The 20764-nt window shown below is 40.8% G+C and overlaps 1 long non-coding RNA gene across 4 annotated transcripts in view; it reads right to left on the reverse strand.

Moving 5' to 3' along the window:
• Positions 1–20764, reverse strand: part of LOC134957085 (uncharacterized) — a 342583-nt gene that overhangs the window by 277234 nt on the left and 44585 nt on the right. For all 4 annotated transcript variants that reach the window (XR_010186449.1, XR_010186448.1, XR_010186450.1 and 1 more), the window contains exon 2: positions 13604–13655. This is a non-coding gene — a long non-coding RNA (uncharacterized LOC134957085). The remainder of the gene's footprint in view (positions 1–13603; positions 13656–20764) is intronic.

Consider the following 20764-nt stretch of genomic DNA (forward strand, 5'->3'; position numbering starts at 1 on the left):
CATAGCATCTTTTGCATATGCCGCAGTGTAGCTCTAAAGTCCTAAATGTATACACAACCACCCCCACACCACCGTGTGTGGACTGGTGTGTATACCCCTGGGCGCTGGTTCCTACCAGGAAGATGGAGATCAAATAACAATGCGGACTGCTGCTCCTAATAAAGGATAATTGCAATCCTCACAAAGACCAAAAGAAAACACACTGACTACAGGGGTGTGACACCCTGTAGAAAATCAAGAGCGCTGTCCGCACTGATAAAGGAGACTATTTACTATACAATTAAAATATTGACAATATCAAATTGTTAACAATTTTTATTAAAAATGAATAAAATTTATTAAGTAGTACAACCTGACTGGCCTTCAATCAGCCTATATAATGCGTAATTAATATCATGATATAGACAATTCATATACAACCATTATTATGGCTATATGTTACTGAAATTATGAGGCTTAGAATTTGATGCAACTATAATTCATAATGTCCACTTGTTGGAAGATGAAAAAGGCTATGAAATAGCGTTCCAAACACTGAGTGTGTTTGGAAGTCCTCAGTTCTTTAAATGTTCCAATTTGAACATGTGTGCACACATATAGCAATTTAATGAATAGTTACCATCCACGGATAGTATGGGTTCACCTCCAGGATAATGAATAATGCTGTAACAGTCCCGAATTCAGAAACTCCCTCTGCTGGTGCTTAACCGTCAGTTGCAGAATATCTGGAGAAGATGTCAGTGGGGACTCATCCACAGTGCTCGGGCTCCCTCTGCTGGCAGTCAGCCCAAATGGCAGGTGCACTGATGGGTATCAAACCACACGACGGTGTTTCAGTCGGTGATTGGAGATGAAAATCCTGGGTACCGGTCACTCAAAAACGCGTTTCTCCGCCTTCTAAGTCCTCTCAGCGGCTTCCTCAGTTTGAAATGACCGAGATCGTCGGGCTGTGTTTATATATATATATATAAACACAGCCCGACGATCTCGGTCATTTCAAACTGAGGAAGCCGCTGAGAGGACTTAGAAGGCGGAGAAACGCGTTTTTGAGTGACCGGTACCCAGGATTTTCATCTCCAATCACCGACTGAAACACCGTCGTGTGGTTTGATACCCATCAGTGCACCTGCCATTTGGGCTGACTGCCAGCAGAGGGAGCCCGAGCACTGTGGATGAGTCCCCACTGACATCTTCTCCAGATATTCTGCAACTGACGGTTAAGCACCAGCAGAGGGAGTTTCTGAATTCGGGACTGTTACAGCATTATTCATTATCCTGGAGGTGAACCCATACTATCCGTGGATGGTAACTATTCATTAAATTGCTATATGTGTGCACACATGTTCAAATTGGAACATTTAAAGAACTGAGGACTTCCAAACACACTCAGTGTTTGGAACGCTATTTCATAGCCTTTTTCATCTTCCAACAAGTGGACATTATGAATTATAGTTGCATCAAATTCTAAGCCTCATAATTTCAGTAACATATAGCCATAATAATGGTTGTATATGAATTGTCTATATCATGATATTAATTACGCATTATATAGGCTGATTGAAGGCCAGTCAGGTTGTACTACTTAATAAATTTTATTCATTTTTAATAAAAATTGTTAACAATTTGATATTGTCAATATTTTAATTGTATAGTAAATAGTCTCCTTTATCAGTGCGGACAGCGCTCTTGATTTTCTACAGGGTGTCACACCCCTGTAGTCAGTGTGTTTTCTTTTAGCTCTAAAGTCAACTTCACAAAATCATAATCCTTGTTAATAATATATTTTGTTAGCTATTGTTACCACATATCATTTTCTACTGCCTCTTGGTAGCATATTAAGACTAGTGATGAGCTGGTTTGGTTCTTGGAGAACCCAACCCACCCGAACTTTGAGATGCAAGCCAGGATTCAAGCCCAGCTTGTGTTTTCCCGCCAGGCTTGGATCTGAAAGTGAGGCAAAGCATCATCATCCCGCTGTCAGATTCTCGTGGGTTTTGGATTCTATATAAGTTCCCGTGCATCGTTTCCATCTTCACTCTGGCATTGGAGAGTGTACTGCCCGGATGTGCAGAGGCAGAACTCTGGGAGGCAACGGAGTCAGCTGCCACCGGGCTCCTGCTTTTAAGGGAGGCACCTCTCCTCCTGTTTCGTGTGTTCAGCGACATTAATCCATTAAGTTGATTGACAGCAGCCGGTATCTCTCTTCCGTAGCCGACTTCCCCACTAGTCACTGCACCTTACAAATCACACCCTCTTTATTATAGATATACTGGAAGCAGACAACTTATTGATGGAGCTATTTGCTCCTATAAAGGAAACATAAGAATTCTAACTATATGAAGTTATTTCTCTGACAATTACACGTAACTTCATATAGTTAGAATTCTCATACTTCCTATGCAAGAGCAAATATCTCCACCAGTAAGGTGCATGCTTCCAGTGCAAAAGGTTGTGGGTTCTAATTCTGGATATGACACTTGAAAATTAATTGTCAGAGAAATAATCAGCATTGTGAGTGACTGAGCAGATCTATGTAGTGTGTGGTTGGACCCCTACATAGATCTGCCTAGTTGCAACGGTTTAGTAGTAGCTTCATATAGTTAGAATTAGAGATGAGCGGGTTCGGTTTTACTCTGTGTTACTCGGATCTCAAAACGGCATCTTATTGGCTCACGGATGATATATGGGGTGGGGGACCAATATTTTTCTTGCCTCCGGGCAACTGGGAGAAACTTACGCCACTGCGGATGTGTCCGTGCTGTCCTGTGCTCTGTGACCTCCCATGTACTCTGTGTCCTCCCATGTGCTCTGTCCTCCATAGGACTGCTGTTTGGGGGGGATTCAGGGGCTCTGCTCGCTGCCCCCCCCCCCACAAAAGCATATATTTAAAAAAAAAACATTGTGCTTTCCTCTCATTTGTGTTCAGTCCTCCATAGGTCTGTTGTGTTTTAGAGGTGATTTAGGGGCTCAGTACTGATCTATCAGGGGGTTCTTCTCGCTGCCCCCCAAAAATTATATATTTTCAAGTAATATTTTGTGCTGTACATCATCCCAGGACAGTACACATCCAAAGACTGCTGCTGTGTGCATCCACCTAGGCCCTAGGGGTGTTTTGCTCTCCGTCCATACATGGGCTTTGGCCCAGTGTTAAAAAAAAGTTGAACGTAAACTAATAAAACAAAACACTGTAGGTGAAAGTGATCCGCAGTGCATCATTCTCCGTGATATATACATGTATTGTTGGGTGACGCTGTCAGTGAAAGTTAACCGCAGTGCATCATTCTCTGTGACTTATACATGTATTGTTGTGCGACACTGTCGGTGAAGCTAAACCGCAGTGTGTAATACTAATAATATATATTTCTGGCTTATTTGTGCAACACTGTCAGGGAAGCTAAGCCGCAGTGTGTAATAATATATTTTTCTGACTCATTTGTGCGATACTGTGACCACAGGTTGCAATATAAAAAATAATAATAAATATTTCTGACCCATTTGTGCGACACTGTCGGTGAAGCTAAACTGCAGTGTGTAATAATATATATTTGTAACTCATATTTATATCACACACTGCAACCGCAGTGTGTGATATAAAAAATAATATATCTATTTTGATAAAAATTTATATTTTGTGATGTGTTATCCCACTATACATCCAGGGACTGCAGCTACTCCGTCCATCTGGGGGTGTTCTGTCAGTCCGCCCAAAAAGACATATTTTTTTTATATATTGTGCTGTATCCTCCCAGAATACATCCTGGCATGTGCCATCCATTTCATGGTGCTGTGTCTGTAGCTCATATTCTTATGTTACAACTTATTGTTCTGTTTTCATAATTTTTCTTATCACAACATTGTGATTCATTCAAATTAATATTATTAATAATAATTATAAATTAACTACATTTAAATTAAATTAATATAACTAAACTCTATACACTTGAATAGCGAACCTTCTGCATTTTAAAGATTTCTTTCAGCAACAGAAAAACTTGATCCTAATTTGAAAATATTTTTTAACAGATGATTAGCGAACCATCTCCATGTCAAATATATGTTTGAGGAACAGACAAACTTAATCCTAATTTGAAAATTATTTTTAACAGATGATTAGCGAATTTTCTCCATGTCAGATATATCTTTAAGGAACAGAAAAATGTAATCCTAATTTGAAAATAATTTTTAATAGATGATTAGCGAACCTTCTCCATGTTGACTATATCTTTGAGGAACAGAAGAACATAATCCTAATTTTAAAATAAATTTTAATGGCTGTTTAGCGAACCTTCTCCATGTCAAATATATCTTTGAGGAACAGAAGAACTTTATCCTAATTTGAAAATCATTTTTAACAGATGATTAACAAACCTTCTCCATGTCGAATATATCTTTGAGGAACAAAAGAACTCAATCTTAATTTGAAAATCATTTTTAACAGATGATTAGCGAACCTTCTCCATGTCAAAGATATCTTTTATGAACAGAAGAACTTGATCCTAATTTTAAAGTCATTTTAAAGATGATTATAGCATTTAAAAATATATTGTTAACTGCCACATGTTTGCTGCCCACTGTTGATGCTTAGCTTAGTCATCCAGCTACGTTGTTGCAACCTTTTGGCCTAAACTGGATAAAAACAATATTGTGAGCTGTGAGGTGTTCAGAATAGACTGGAAATGAGTGGAAATGAATGTTATTGATGTTAATAATACCGTAGGAACAAAAACACTCCCAAATTCTGTTACTTTAGTTGTTTTTATAATTTTTTTCAAAAAAATCCCAAACCAAAACCCGCAAGGGCGGTTTTGGCAAAACCAATACAGATCCAAAACACGAAGGAGATACAGATCCAAAACCAAAACACAAAACCCGAAAAATGGCCTGGTGCACACCCCTAATTAATACTATATCAAGGTTGATTTCAGCTGGCATGCATCAATGAAAAGTTATTAGTCCGAGCTCTCATAACTCGCTGCCTTCTCTATTCAACACTATGGGGTCTATTCATCATGGTAATTATGGAGGGCCAGGTGGCACCCAATAATGAAGTATCCAACTTACTGTGAGTAGCAGCGGTAGATACAAAATCCAACACTGCTCCGGTGCAGAGACAGCTGCTCTGAAGGTTAGCTTTCATTGTGATTCCTACAACTGCTACTGTAGATGACGAAGGATCCTGCAGTCAATCTCTAAAAATGTTGTATTGTTGGAGCTTGTTGAATTTAGTATGGAGACAGCAGGCCAGGTTGAGGCTTAAAGGTAAACAGGAGATATCTTACTCATGGGTATCAAAATACATGCTTTTACTAGCATGTCACAATCCTGACTTAACTCCTCTTATTCTAGCATACATCCCAACCTTTACATCAAATAAAGATGGTCCCGGTGCACCCACTCCTGAAAAGGGGATGTGGCCTCGGGTGGATAGGAGGTTTTATCATATGGAGGGCGTGGTCTCATTGCACAAGTCCTATTATCATCATTAGGCGGCATGCCCAGCACACCACAAGCCCCCTCCTCACCTCCCTACACCAACCTGAACCCCCCCAACTGCAAGATACTGTGGCCCGCTAGTGGGACAGTGGGACAGTATCCGAATAGAAGGACTGTTGGGAGGTATGTTCCAGTACCTGGTCTTATGGCTTACCTCTGCTGTCAATCCTGCAGTTCAGTACTTCCTGTTCACTGGGGTTAGTCCAGGTAGTCAGTACCAAGTGTTACCTATGTTACTGAATTAACTGCCTGGGAAGTGCATGCGTTTAACATACAGCCTTTCGGGATCCTGGTGGTCACAATACCTACACCGGAATCCCGACAGGGGTACAATGCTGCCGCCGGAATACCAGCGAGGTAGGTGATTCTCAGCCACAGCCTTGCTCTGTGCTATTCAGTGAACTCCTGCAATACCTTGTTCAAAGACCTTCAGTGTGTTTACCACTACTGGCTATTCATCGGTTCCAGCCAATAATTCCATTCCAGCTGATAGTTCCTCATTATCAGTACCAGATGATAGTTCCTCATCACCAGTTCCAGATGATAGTTCCTCGTGAACAGTTCAAGCCCAATATCTGCCATTGGCTCCAGTCCAATATCTGCAATCAGTCCCAGTCCCATATCTGCCATCAGTCCCAGTTCCATATCTGCCTTCGGACCCAGTCCGATATCTGCCATCAGTTCCAGTCTGATTATATTTCTTCAGTTTCCAGTTCTATACTGCTTCATCAGTTCCAGTCTGTTCGGTATTTACAGTCCTATACCTATACCAAAGTTTTAAGACTGTCCTACATCTTGGGTTTGCAGATCTTGCCTGCCAGTCTCCTGCCTTTCTGTTCTACCAAAATGCTCTAGTGCTAGTACGGGGTGACCCAGGCATGGAGCCGCGATCTGCACATCAGGCGCATCAAAGCCCAAACTCCCTCGTGGGGGTCCCTGGTGAAAACCACTGGCATGTTAGACCCTTTTGGGCCTCTGCCAACTGCACAGTACTAGTTAATGTTCATCCATAGCTTATGAGCAAGGACTATACTGAACCAGCTATCTTCAAGACTTCTAGTTCAAGATCTGCACCAGTCAAGGATTTACAAAAAAACAAAACGTGACATACTGTACCATTCATTATCACTAGTAAGAGTATACTGTATACTGTAAAAAGTGATGGGAATGGAAAAGCTAATTCAAGTGATACCATAAGTATTAGCATATGCACTTATGGTTGTGAACATTTGTAATGCAGTATTGTTTTTTGGTGCTTGACACATATAGACAACCAGTAAGTGAGGACACATCTGCACCAGCAATAGTCACTTTATTTTGTATTATAAACAATGTTTTTATTATGAATGGACAGGTTCCCCTGTTAAAGGATCTTTAAACTGTGATTGCTAAATGCAGTTTTCTAAATAACATAAACACAGAGTTTTATAGTTTGTAAGGTTAAAAAATGAGTTTTATCTTGAAGGCATTGTTGGAGAGCAATCATATCCTAGCAATAAAAGTAGACTTACAGTATTGAGATGAGGGAAAGTTGGGGTAAGACAAAGCTTACATGGGTCTGAGTTTGTTTCCAGAAGGTCAAGTGATTCTTAGTTGGATGAGTTGAGAAAGAAGGCTGATTCATCTGTGAGTTGGTGTGGACTTCACATTGGTAGTTTGGTTGTTAAGAACTCTTTGTTACGCTATTACTATGTTTACTTTTATAGGCCTAATGGTGTGTGTACTGTACATCTAACGGATGAAAGTCTTGGTTTATTTGTAGAGCAGTTGTTTTGTGTTGCTAGTGAAGCTTTTGCAGATTTGAATGTTAGAGAATTTAGTTTGGATTTCATTTTGGTGAGTTACAACAATCTATAGGGGTGGTCTTCAGTATGCCGGCTGATGGGATCCCGACAGCCGGCATACCGACACTTATTCTCCTCGTGGGGGTCCACGCCCACCCTGGAGGTAGAATAAAATAGCGTGGCGCGCGTAGCACGCCTTCGTGCCCGTAGCGTGGCGAGCGCAGTGAAACCCCAAGGGGCTTATTTGCGCTCGCCACACTGTCGGTAAGCCGGCGATCGGGCTCCCGGCACCGATATGCTGGTCGCCGGGAGCCCGACTGCCGGCATATCGTAGTGAACCCATCTAAAGTGCTAGTGGCTGGCTTCATTTCAATCTTGCAGTGGCAGAAAATCATGTCAGACAGTGGTAACTTTGGCGCAAATCTTATTTAAGAGCATTGTAAATATAAATATGCAGTATATTATACCACGGCATGATGATTGTGGCAACCATCTGCAAATGGGGTCCTATGTGTGTTCAATGGTATGTCTGGAAAAGGAGGCACTATCTTTTTGGTGACCAAGCTGTACAGAGGGGAGGGGGGAGTGTTATAACCCATCTATGTTGTTGATATTTTTATTACTGAAGCCCATCTGGACCTTGATCTCTTTTGTTCATGCTTTAAGGTGGGTAGACACTGATAGATATATCTGCAGATCAATTGACCTGCAGATATATCTATGCCTATGGACGGATCGGGCAGTGTGTTCAGCATACACACTGCCCGATCCGTCGGGGACTGACGTCATGAACTGGGCGGGTGTGTACCGCCCAGTTCAGCTGTCAATCACTGCCGGCTGCCGCAGCATGTGTATGGGCGGTCGGCTGACCGCCCCGTACACACACAGCGATGCGCCAATATATTGGTAGATATATTGGCCGTCGGCTGTGCTGCGCGGCCGACACTATACGTCTGTGAAAGACGGAGTTCAAAGACGTATCGGCCGTACACACTGGCCGACGGTCCCGCGATATATCGGCCGTTCAAGAGAACGGCCGATATATCAACCAGTGTGTACGGGCCTTTAGTCTGCCACCAGTGCTTCTTGTTCTCATAAAGTTAATAAATAACAATAAATAAATAATATTTTCATTTGAGTCTTTTGGTTTTAATTATTGTATTATAGTTGTTAAGCTTATGATAAAGAAGAGGGTGTGGGGGTTTATGCCTCCAGTTCTGCATCATGCTCATAGTTTACTCCATAGCGACCAATCAGATGCTATTCTCAATCATTCTAGAACATACTAGATTAAGGACAACAATTATCCATTTACAGGGCCTCCAGGAGCGACCACGGACAGGGATACTGAAAGGGCGTAGCCAAACCCAGTGAGGTGTGACCATGCCCCCTCAAAATTTGTCCCCACAGCAGCACTACAAATGATTACAATGTCCTACTTAGCAGCTGACCTGGGCCCGCGCTGGGCCCCTCCAACAAGCCCAAGCACAGATTATTAGTTCCTGCTCCTCAGCCCCGTGCCAATGCCCCTGTGCATCATTGGGATCTGGTCTCTAGGCCGACAGTAACTAGTTCGACACTATCTAGGTCGACCACTGTTGTTCGAAAATAACTAGGTTGACAGGGTTTCTAGGTCAACATGTTCTAGGTCGACAGGTCAAAAGGTCGACATGAGTTTTTCACAATTTTTTTCTTTTTTTTTTACTTTTTCATATTTAACGGTCCACGTTGACTATGATTGGAACGGTAACCTGTGCCGAGCAAAGTGTTAGCGGAGCGAGGCACCTTGCCCGAAGCATGGCGAGCAAAGCGAGCCATGCGAGGGGACACGGTGCATTAACTGGGGTTCCCAGTCACTCTACAAATAAAATGACACCAAAAAAACATAAAAATCTCATGTCGACCTTTTGATCTGTCGACCTAAAGACCCTGTCGACCTAGTTACTGTCGACCAATATAGGTTGGCCTAGACACTGTCAACCTAGTTACATTCTACCTTCCATACCACATCCGTGTCATTATAGCTATAGGCACCATGTTACTTAAAAAATAATTAATCTTAGTAGCGTTGCTTGTTTTTAAAAATGTATAAAGGATACAAAAAAAAAAAAAAAATGAGTTTGTGTCAATAAAGCACAATTTTGACAAATATTGATACATTACTACACAAACACATTATCTAATTAGATTACAAAACAATAAGCTAATGTTAATAAAAAAAATATACAATTCATAGCTAGATGCTGTCTTCCTTTCATTCTCTTAATTTACTGATCACCATCAATCTCTTTGAGAAAAAATATTAAATATTTATAATCTATTCCAACCAGCCTAGAAAGTTTCAATTATGAAAGGAGGCAAGAGGGTGAATGCATTCTGCACCCAACACTGAATATGTCTTTTCATTGTCAGAAAAAGTGATTTTCATAACGTGACAAGAATAATTCAGTGTTATTCTCTTGCCGCGAACTTCATGGGTTGGTTATGCCCATTCTACTATGGAATAAAAGTTACACTCCTAAAAAAGTCTATAAATAAGTAATATGCAATGTATTTCGTTGTGTATATGCCTCTCTATTGCTATTCTGTTACCCTGTAAATAAGGAAAAAAATACATTATTTGTAAGCAGCATTTACAAACAATATGCAGGTTATAGCTCAATAATTAAAATGTTGTCAGTAAAATAAGTCACAGTAAATGTAATTTTCTAAAGTTAGATAAGAACGGAAAAAGCGTATTGTGAAGAAGGCCCGACATTCAATAGGCATTGTACAGAACAGCTAAATCTATTAAAAGACTCTATTAAATGTGGTTAAGGGAAATAATACGTATTTCAGGAGAAAAACCAAGCACAGTAATGGAAATTTGAAAAAGTTCTGTAAGCTGTGGGTGCAGACAGAAATAAAAGTAGCGTCTTCTGTTTCTCGTAATGTGTTTTAAAATAGGGTCTTGAGCACATCTGTGAACTTTTTACTGCTCCCCAAATGCCCTTGTATACAGCATAGTTACAGAGGAAACTGTCATCGTTGTGAAAAGAATATGGAGCAGGGATAAAAGGTACAATGCAACACATAAACAGCTCCGGAAATGCAGACAATGGCGCGTTTACCTGTTATACCTTCAGTAATGATCTATTGTTGGTGACAACACCAAATCAGCCGTACAGCATATGACGATCTGTAGAATTAGCAGTTTTATTTATTATCATTAATGTTATGTAAGAATTTCTTATAGACGGATCTTCCTGACGACTGCTTTCTGTAAGGTCTTTGAAGTCTCTCTAAAGTTTTATATGCTGCTTTACCAAAGCGAATAAATGCGGTTACAGTCCTAACACATTCGGAGTTATTCAGAGTTGGTTGCAGATCTTGCTATTTTAGTAAAATCTGCGACCACTAAAATCGCATGCTGTGGGCCGACCAGCACAGGACAAGGCTGTCCAGCATGTATGGCACCACCCAGTGATGCAATTCAATTGCAATCGCATCGCAAAAACTTCAAATAGAGGTTGACCCCTGCTACCGCTGCCATGTTTCCAATCTCAGGAAATGCAGACAACGTCATCAACTGGTCCTGATAATGGCCATGACGTTTCCTGGTCCAATTTTCCCACCCCCCCAATGCTGCTTTGACGCCCCCAGATGCCCACGACTGTCAATTATGATGCAATCGCATCCTTCCGCGGAGCGATTGCATAATGATTGGTTGCGCAAGTGCACTCCGTCCACTGCATTTGCATTGTGTTCCAAAAATCTCCCATTTGCGATTTTCGGAACACTGCGTCCACCTCTAAATAGCCCCCATTATTCTTTAGTACAGTATGTAAGTTCATACTGGCAGGGCCATCCTACCCAATTTGTTCCTACTAAACACATTCCGTGTTACCAGTGCTCCACTCCCTTGTCTTCTTCTCCACTTCAGAGAAGTCTATGTTTGAGTATTGTATGCTCACCCAAATCTTGGGAACAGGATCACTAAACACTGAATTGATTCCTACCAGTGACTTGCCTAGCTTCAGACAGATTCCCTATCCTTGTGCCTGTAATTTGTCCTACCCAGTCTGTGGAGTGAAATTAGATATTAATGTTTGGTACTTGTACTATGTACTCATGCTATGTTGTCTTGTATTATTTATTTATTTATTTATTAACAGTTTCTTATATAGTGCAGCCTATTCCGTTGCGCTTTACAATTAGAACAACAGTAATAGAACAAAACTGGGTAAAACAGGCAGACATAGAGGTAGGAAGGCCCTGCTCACAAGCTTACAATCTATAGGGAAATAGGCATTGATACACAAGGATAGATGCTATCTATTGCATTATGGTCCACCAGATTGCTAGGTTCTTAATGGGTTGTATGATATGATCAACCAGCAATGTTGGCCAAGGGTCAGGAGCGTGTGAGAGTAAAGAAAGACAAAATATGTGAGGATTAAATGTACTGTACAGGGAGGATGTAATTAGATAGGGAAGCATTGAAGGTTATGTGGGTGGGTCTGGAATTTAGTAGGCTAGTCTGAAAAGGTGAGTTTTCAGGGAACGTTTAAATGTTTGGAGACTAGAGGTGAGTCTTATTGTGCATGGGTGGGCATTCCACAGAATGGGTGAAGCCCGGGTAAAGTCCTGTAATTTTGAGTGGGAACAAGTAGTACGAGTTGTATTGTATGTAAGCTCTGATATTCGTTACTGTTTTCTATGTTTTCCCTGTACGGCACTGCAAACATTTTCTTGTGTCTTATCCATGTCTTAGGAAAAATTCTTCTGCATGCCATGTGATTTGGTTGATATGGCATCCACTCATATATATTTAGCCTACTTCTTATTTCTATTGTCATCTTCTATACCCTCAGTCTATCACCCACTGTGTGATTATAAAGCTTTGATCTCTGCTTTGTATTTACACTAATGCCTTGTACTGACTGCCATCAAAACATAAGTGTTAACAAGCCTTCTAAAAGTGAGTACGGTACAAAGCATAGCTTGACTACGTTAGTTTGGGGATCAATACTGTCAAAGCTAGATAAAGGAAGTTGTCCTTACGGATACAGTAGCTCTGAAATTTGAGTATGTTATTATTATTATTATTATTATTATTATTATTATTATTATTATGCTTTTTACCGGAGCAGGAGGGAGATGGGACTGGCATCCTCTGGTACTTAGGTTGATAGTGTAGCATGTTGCTGTTTTGTCAAAGCCAAACACCACAATCAAGTTATAAAAATGACATTGAGAAGTAGCAACCATTAGCTTCACACCTAAGAAGCTGATAGCTGCTTCTCCTCCATGTCAGTAACCTGCTCTCTGTGTGGGTCATTACAAACCCTGGATGAGTGACCAATGGCCTACAAGAAGAAAGTAATCACCTAGATCTGTCAAATGTTAGCAGTGCCCTGCTGGAAATTGCAAAAGGAATCCTATTGAATGTGATGGCTGCCCTGGTCTCCGCCATACCAGAGGACATGGTAAACAATACATTTCTCTTCACTTTTATAAATAAAATAATATAACTTGTGTGTCCACCCAGAGACCAGGGGATGCCCTCTTCTCCACTCTCATTTAATTATTGCAGCCTGCAAAATGTGACGACCGTCTCTTCCTACCAGAATATTTGCCACTCTGGAGATGTTGACATTTCAAACGCAAGTTGTGAGTTCCTGAATTCCAGACAAAGGGAGACATGTATCAAAGTTTGGAGAAAGATAAAATGGAGAGAGAAAAAGTACCAACCAATCAGATCCTTTCACTGTAAAACGACAGTTAGAAGTTGAGTGGTTGGTATTCTATGTACTGTATCTCCACTTTATAATCCCTCTGAGATTTGATGCATCTCCCCAAAAAAACACAGCACTTTATGGAGACAAGGAAATGCAGTGCACACAATGTAAGTTAGCAAGCTGGATCAGCATAGCAACGAAAGTACTACATGTCCTACTTTTCTCCATCTGTCTTCGGACGATTATGTGAGCTACTTCTATGCTCCACCCGATTCAGGTGTCAAAACCAGAAATGATTCATGTATGGGTGTACGTAACCATAATCACATTGTAATTCTGAAACCAGTAATAACTCTTGTTGAGTTACTACATGTAGAAGCGCTATTTCTGAGATGACTAAACTTAGAAATCCTAGTCTTCTGTCCCGTAACACGTACAACGAGACAGCATCGAGACTGAAATAGGCTGAATATATTAGTTTCATCTTATTTTTATTTCAATTAAAGCAGAATTTTCAGGCAGAGTTCACGTGACTTTCATTACAATGACCCCATTTTTGTTACGAGAAAAAGTGAATTTTGAAAATAGTTGAGATAGATTTCTTACCTTGTAGCTAGCCATTGGTTTCTGCCTTGGTCTTGACACACAAACATACTTTCTATATAAGAGCGTAAGAAAAAAACATTAGTACTACACCTATGTAAATGAATTCAGAACTTGCAAATAGTTATGTTGCTGGCTGATAATAAAATACAGCATCTAATAAATGGGGGCTATCACAAAAAAGATGAAGGAGAATATCACATTGTTTGCCAATGTTCATCAGTTTCCACAGCTTAAAATTCTCCAAGGACCTGAGCATGACCCAGATTCTGAAAGTACTCCTTGCTTTCATTATCCGAGAATGACATATACTTATCATTAGAGTACACTAATTAAAGAAAAAGTGACATCTCACAGTAATGCTCCCTGGTGTTTCCAGTGTGGTGCTGTACCTGATTTATATTTGGAGATTTTTGAGCTATCTATTAACCATACCTTACATACATATGCTATGTCTGTCCCAGAACCAGGTGCCGAATACTCGAAAAGAGGATCATTTTAAAGGAAAAAATACTTGATGTATAAATCCGAAGTATATGTTAATTATAACCAGCAAAACCTTTATTTATAGCTTTGTAAGCACAATGTATGTGTCTTAATTATCTTTTATAGAACTGTCATAGCATGAATCAAGCTAACAAAAATCTACATAGTCAGCAACAGCAAATTTACCACATAGGTTAAGTTACAATAAAGACTTAAAAAATATTGTGCATTAATATAATCTTAGCAACTTTACGTGTTGGGTTTGAATTGAAATTATGTTTCAGTTTATGTGAGTCAGGTCTAGCGGGGGCAAGGGATATTGGTCAGTTAAAAGGAGATATAAGCAGTTCGGTTTTGTGGAAATTAAACACACCCAAACTTTGGCGATCTGAGTTGAAAGGTCCTGTCTCAGATCACTTTTGGGGATTTTAGAAGACCAAGTCCCAGATCAGGTCTCCCTTGAGTTCAGAGCTTGGATTTAAAAACTGAATCTCTGAGTTAGGATTGCATGTAAGTCCCTCCCACATGATGGCAGGTGTAATTTCACTCATCAGCAGAGCCGGCCCTAGGCAGCATAGGCAAATTAGACAAATGCCCAGGGCACTTGGTATGCTTGGGGACACAAGCATCTTCTCCTGATTAAAATTATATGCTGCATGTCTATATTCTGTGTGTGACTGCAGCTATATCTGCATACGAAATGCTAGGTTACAATGTATTCCTGGAAATCACTGTAATGTAGCATTTCGAATGCAGATACAGCCACAGTCGCACGCAGAATACAGGCATGCCGCATATCATTTTAATCAGCAGAAGCTGCTTGTATATCCTAGTTACATAGCAATGCACATTTGCAATAAGACACATTTTCATAAAAAAAAGGCACCAAACCTTAGCAGAGCTGCCAGCTGACTCACACCAAGCATCTCCAGTTGTATGGCGTATTGAGGCTAGAAGTATGAGAGCACATCTGTATCCAAGCAGAAGCAGAGGTCATAGTGTTAGCGGCCGTGTGAGTGCTGTGTGTGGGTGAGTTATTTGTGCAATAGTGATCGGCATATGTGAAAGGGGCATTATTTGTGTCATGTGTATTAGGGCATTGATAATGTGTGGCAAATGTGTAAGGGACATTATGGGGGATATTCAATTGTTTGAAAAGTCATAGACAGGAAAAAACAGACATCCAACTGACTTTTCAAACATTTGAATTCCCCTCTATGTGTATAAGGGCATTAATAAAGGTTGGCATAATGTTTAAGGACATTAATAATGTGTGGCATATGTGTAAGGGGCATTACTGTGTTGTATTATGTGTATAAATGCATTACTAATGTGTGGCATTATATGTATAAGGTGCTCAACTGTGTGGCATAATGTATAGAAAGGGCGTAATGTGAATAAGTAGCAATTCAGTGTAATGTAATGCAGTGTAATGTAATGTGAATAAGGGGCACTACTGTGATGAGTAACGTTAATAAGGTAAAGTGGTACTACTGTGTCATGTAACGTGAATTAGGGACACTATGGCATGATAAAATGTAAATAAAGTTGCAGTACTGTGTGGCGTAATTTGAACTTAAAATATAGGGGGTAGGAGCACCAAAATGAGGACTGCTATGGGTGAGGGGTGGTGGTACTGGGAAAGGGGTGCAGGGTCAAAGGCGGTACTAGCAGCGGTGCCAAGGGGAACCAGCCTAAATCTTGCCTAGAGCATCATATTAGTTAGGGCCGTCTCTGCTTATCAGATAGAATGGAAATGAATGGAAATGATTGAATGGAAATGACTGGAAATTATTGTTATTAATGTAACTAATACTAAAGGAACAAAATCAGGTTCGTTACATGACTTTAGCTGGTTGTATAGATATTTATTGATTTTTAGATATATTTTTTCAAAAACAGATCCAAAACCAAAACCAAAACCGAGCCAAAACACTTATAGGTACTTTTGAAAAAAAAAAAAAAATGATTTAGAACCAAAACCAGAACATGAGGGTCTACACACATCTCTTAATAAACGAAGAATTTGAGAGGTGAGAAACACTTTTGGCATGTAATTTCATTGGCAGTTTGCATGGACCTATACATTTTGGAACAGAAAGGGTGGTATTCAATTCTTCCAGCCCCCTTCCACACTCATTCTGTTTCTGCTGACGGGTGCGGTATTATCATTTCAGCTCGCTACCTCAGGGGTATTGAGGCGTCCAACTCTTTACGCAGCTAAACCTGATTACTATGGGCATAATATATGCGCAATAACAGGGATCACTTTAGAAAGGAGATTGGGCGTGATATATCATTTGAATATCGCCCATAGTGCAGAAATTATGAATAGGATGAACCTATTTGAATACTGAAAAATCTGACATTTACTTAACGTGGAATAGCAAATTGTGCAACAAGAACAGACAGTTATTTAGCCATAGGTAACTCCCTAACATATTATTATTATTATTATTATTATTATTATTATCAAAATCATACTTATCATGATATGAAAGTATTATGAAATCAGAGAGCTCTGGGAGGAGCTAAACTGATGTTGAGAAAGAAAAACCTGTACAAAATTGTGAGCTCTACGATCAGACTATGGTTGGTATCCAATTAGCCTCAGTAATTTACCGCCACCAAGGCTATCAAGTTAGCCCCGATGCTGGTGCTTATTGGAGATTTTGTTTCACCTGCCTCATGCAGGTGAAACTAAATCCCCCAAAACTAGTTTTTTTACGCACTCGTTCCCCCCATCCCAAAAAATAAATAAAATACATAGCGGATATAATATATTTTTGTAAGGTACTGCAATGGTAGATTTTTCGGGGGCAAAAAATGTGAGCCTAATTGGACATTCCTAAAAAAAATCGTGACAAATCATGGGTCAAAAAGTTTTCAGGACTTCTTGGATACCCATCTATACTACCACTGCAACAAGATAATTTGTATATACCTGTTATATATTTACTCCTTAATATTAATATGAGATCTGGTGTAGAGGTGTACAGATGTGACTCAGTTCAGATCAGATCTCCTCGGGAGATCCAGACCTGGTTTTGATTCGGTTCAGATCAGCAAAATTTGGTTGGATTCGGATTTCTGGAGAACCAAACCACACGTTTCTCTTTTGGGCCCTCATTCCGAGTTGTTCGCTCGCAAGCTGCTTTTAGCAGCATTGCACACGCTAAGCCGCCGCCTACTGGGAGTGAATCTTAGCTTATCAAAATTGCGAACGAAAGATTCGCAATATTGCGAAAAGACTTCTCTGTGCAGTTTCTGAGTAGCTCGAGACTTACTCTTCCAGTGCGATCAGTTCAGTGCTTGTCGTTCCTGGTTTGACGTCACAAACACACCCAGCGTTCGCCAAGACACTCCTCCGTTTCTCCAGCCACTCCCGCGTTTTTCCCAGAAACGGTAGCGTTTTTTCACACACTCCCATAAAACGGCCAGTTTACGCCCAGAAACACCCACTTCCTGTCAATCACATTACGATCACCAGAACGAAGAAAAAACCTCGTAATGCCGTGAGTAAAATTCCTAACTGCATAGCAAATTTACTTGGCGCAGTCGCAGTGCGAACATTGCGCATGCGCAATTAGCGGAAAATCGCTGTGATGCGAAGAAAATTACCGAGCGAACAACTCGGAATGACCACCTTGGTGTTAGTTTTGACAAAACCATATTTTGGTTCTGGATTTGACCCAAAATGTAAATTTCATTTAAAAAAAACAACAAATGAAAATATACATAAAAGCTTTTGTCTGTGTATTTTGTTTATTCTTCATCAGATATATACCAATAATCACTATTTTATAAGCAAACTTATTGCAAATCAAGTGACATCACCATCAACACAAATATTCCTGTGCTCGTCATTATATATGCACAATTATTTTAATCAAGTAACTACCAAATTAAAGCCAGATTTGTCACTCCCATAAAATGTAACATTAAATTTGCTTGACTTATTAAAAAAAAGAAAAGAAAAAATGACGAATGGTTTCCAGTGAAAGTGAAAAACATTAAAATTGGTCAGGCCATAAACCTACGAAAACACTAAAAACAACCTATTGCTTTGTTCATTTTTTTAAACAGACAATTGATATCTTAAAAAAGAGCTACCTGTACTTTACATAAACAGCTTGAGCGTTTGGACAGTTGCTTGCATACAGCTGTTGTTTGTCTTTTGTTTTTCCAGAGTATTTGTATACGAGTATTATACACATCTTCCAGAAATCAATAAATCTTTCATAATGACTTTACAACATCAAGAAAAGTATGTTCTTTCTTATACTGTATATGTAAAGGAGAACAAAGCTAGCAAAACAATGACACAACTTGCAGTCAATGGGGGTCATTCCGAGTTGTTCGCTCGTTATTTTTTTCTCGCAACGGAGCGATTAGTCGCTAATGCGCATGCGCAATGTCCGCAGTGCGACTGCGCCAAGTAAATTTGCTATGCAGTTAGGTATTTTACTCACGTCATTACAAGGTTTTTTCTTCGTTCTGGTGATCGTAATGTGATTGACAGGAAGTGGGTGTTTCTGGGCGGAAACTGGCCGTTTTATGGGAGTGTGTGAAAAAACGCTACAGTTTCTGGGAAAAACGCGGGAGTGGCTGGAGAAACGGAGGAGTGTCTCGGCGAACGCTGGGTGTGTTTGTGACGTCAAACCAGAAACGAAACTGACTGAACTGATCGCAGATGCCGAGCAAGTCTGGAGCTACTCAGAAACTGCTAAGAAGTGTCTATTCGCAATTCTGCTAATCTTTCGTTCGCAATTTTGATAAGCTAAGATTCACTCCCAGTAGGTGGCGGCTTAGCATGTGCAAAGCTGCTAAAAGCAGCTTGCGAGCGAACAACTCGTAATGACCCCCAATGAGTAGAATACTGCTAAAATTAGTCAAAATGAGGGGCTCGCAGTGCCGATATTCGCGTAAATATTTCTTGAAAGCAGCAGCGATAGCTCTGTATGTAAATGCAGCAGGAGGAATCTATTACTAGTAGATGCCTCCTGCTGCAGTAGTGATCTGAGCTGCGTCCTAGGACACAGGCATCAGATCACTGCGACGTCATCAGACAGCTTGCTGTACCCATGGGGAGTCTGCACCTAGCATGGGGTTGGTGGAAATTTGCTGTAACCTAAGGCGGGCTTGTACATCAGTGGAAGGACTGATACTAGCATTAGCATAAAGTGGGGATGCGCGGCGGGCACTTTTCGTGTTTTGTGTTTTGGTTTTGGATCTGGATCCCCGCTCGTGTTTTGGATCTGGATTGGTTTTGCCAAAACTACCCTTTCGGGTTTTGGTTTTGGATCTGGATGATTTTTTGGGGAAAAACCCATAAAAACAGCTGAAATCACAGAATTTGGGCGTAATTTTGATGCTACGGTATTATTAACCTCAATAACATTCATTCCACTAATTTCCAGTCTATTCTGAACACCTCATACCTCACAATATTGTTTTTAGGCCAAAAGGTTGCACCGAGGTAGCTGGATGACTTTGCTAAGCGACACAAGTGTGCGGCACAAACACCTGGCCCATCTAGGAGTGGCACTGCAGTGGCAGACAGGATGGCAGTTTTAAAAACTAGGCCCCAAACAGCACATGATGCAAAGAAGAAAAAGAGGTGCAATGAGGTAGCTGGATGGCTAAACTAAGTTACACAAGCATAGCCAGATTAAAGAGGGGATGCAGGGCATACTGTACCTTGGGCCCCGCTTTGTCAGGGGCCCCATAGCCAGAGCATACTGACATCACTAGCTTTCCCTCTGAAGCAGCAATAGAACCAGCAGCCAGAATGCGAGCAGGACAGTATGAAATGCAGGCAGAGACACAGGAATATCATGTTTCATGTGCTACCGACAGAGCTTTCTGACCAGAGGAGAGATGGGAGGGTGGAGAGAGCTGTAAGTGACACATGAATCCCAGCTTCTCCTCCTCCCCACCTGGGTGTCTGAGTCCTGTGTAAACTGTTATGCAACTAAACCATTTCGGTCTAGAGATAGAGACTAGTGATGAGCACCGGAAATTTTTCGGGTTTTGTGTTTTGGTTTTGGGTTCGGTTCCGCGGCCGTGTTTTGGGTTCGAACGTGTTTTGGCAAAACCTCACCGAATTTTTTTTGTCGGATTCGGGTGTGTTTTGGATTCGGGTGTTTTTTTCAAAAAACCCTAAAAAACAGCTTAAATCATAGAATTTGGGGGTCATTTTGATCCCAAAGTATTATTAACCTCAATAACCATAATTTCCACTCATTTTCAGTCTATTCTGAACACCTCACACCTCACAATATTATTTTTAGTCCTAAAATTTGCACCAAGGTCGCTGGATGGCTAAGCTAAGCGACCCAAGTGGCCGACACAAACACCTGGCCCATCTAGGAGTGGCACTGCAGTGTCACGCAGGATGGCCCTTCCAAAAAACACTCCCCAAACAGCACATGACGCAAAGAAAAAAAGAGGCGCAATGAGGTAGCTGTGTGAGTAAGCTAAGCGACCCTAGTGGCCGACACAAACACCTGGCCCATCTAGGAGTGGCACTGCAGTGTCACGCAGGATGGCCCTTCCAAAAAACACTCCCCAAACAGCACATGACGCAAAGAAAAAAAGAGGCGCAATGAGGTAGCTGTGTGAGTAAGCTAAGCGACCCTAGTGGCCGACACAAACACCTGGCCCATCTAGGAGTGG

The sequence above is a fragment of the Pseudophryne corroboree genome, chromosome 9 (genome assembly GCF_028390025.1).
Source record: "Pseudophryne corroboree isolate aPseCor3 chromosome 9, aPseCor3.hap2, whole genome shotgun sequence".
Lineage (NCBI taxonomy): Eukaryota > Metazoa > Chordata > Amphibia > Anura > Myobatrachidae > Pseudophryne > Pseudophryne corroboree.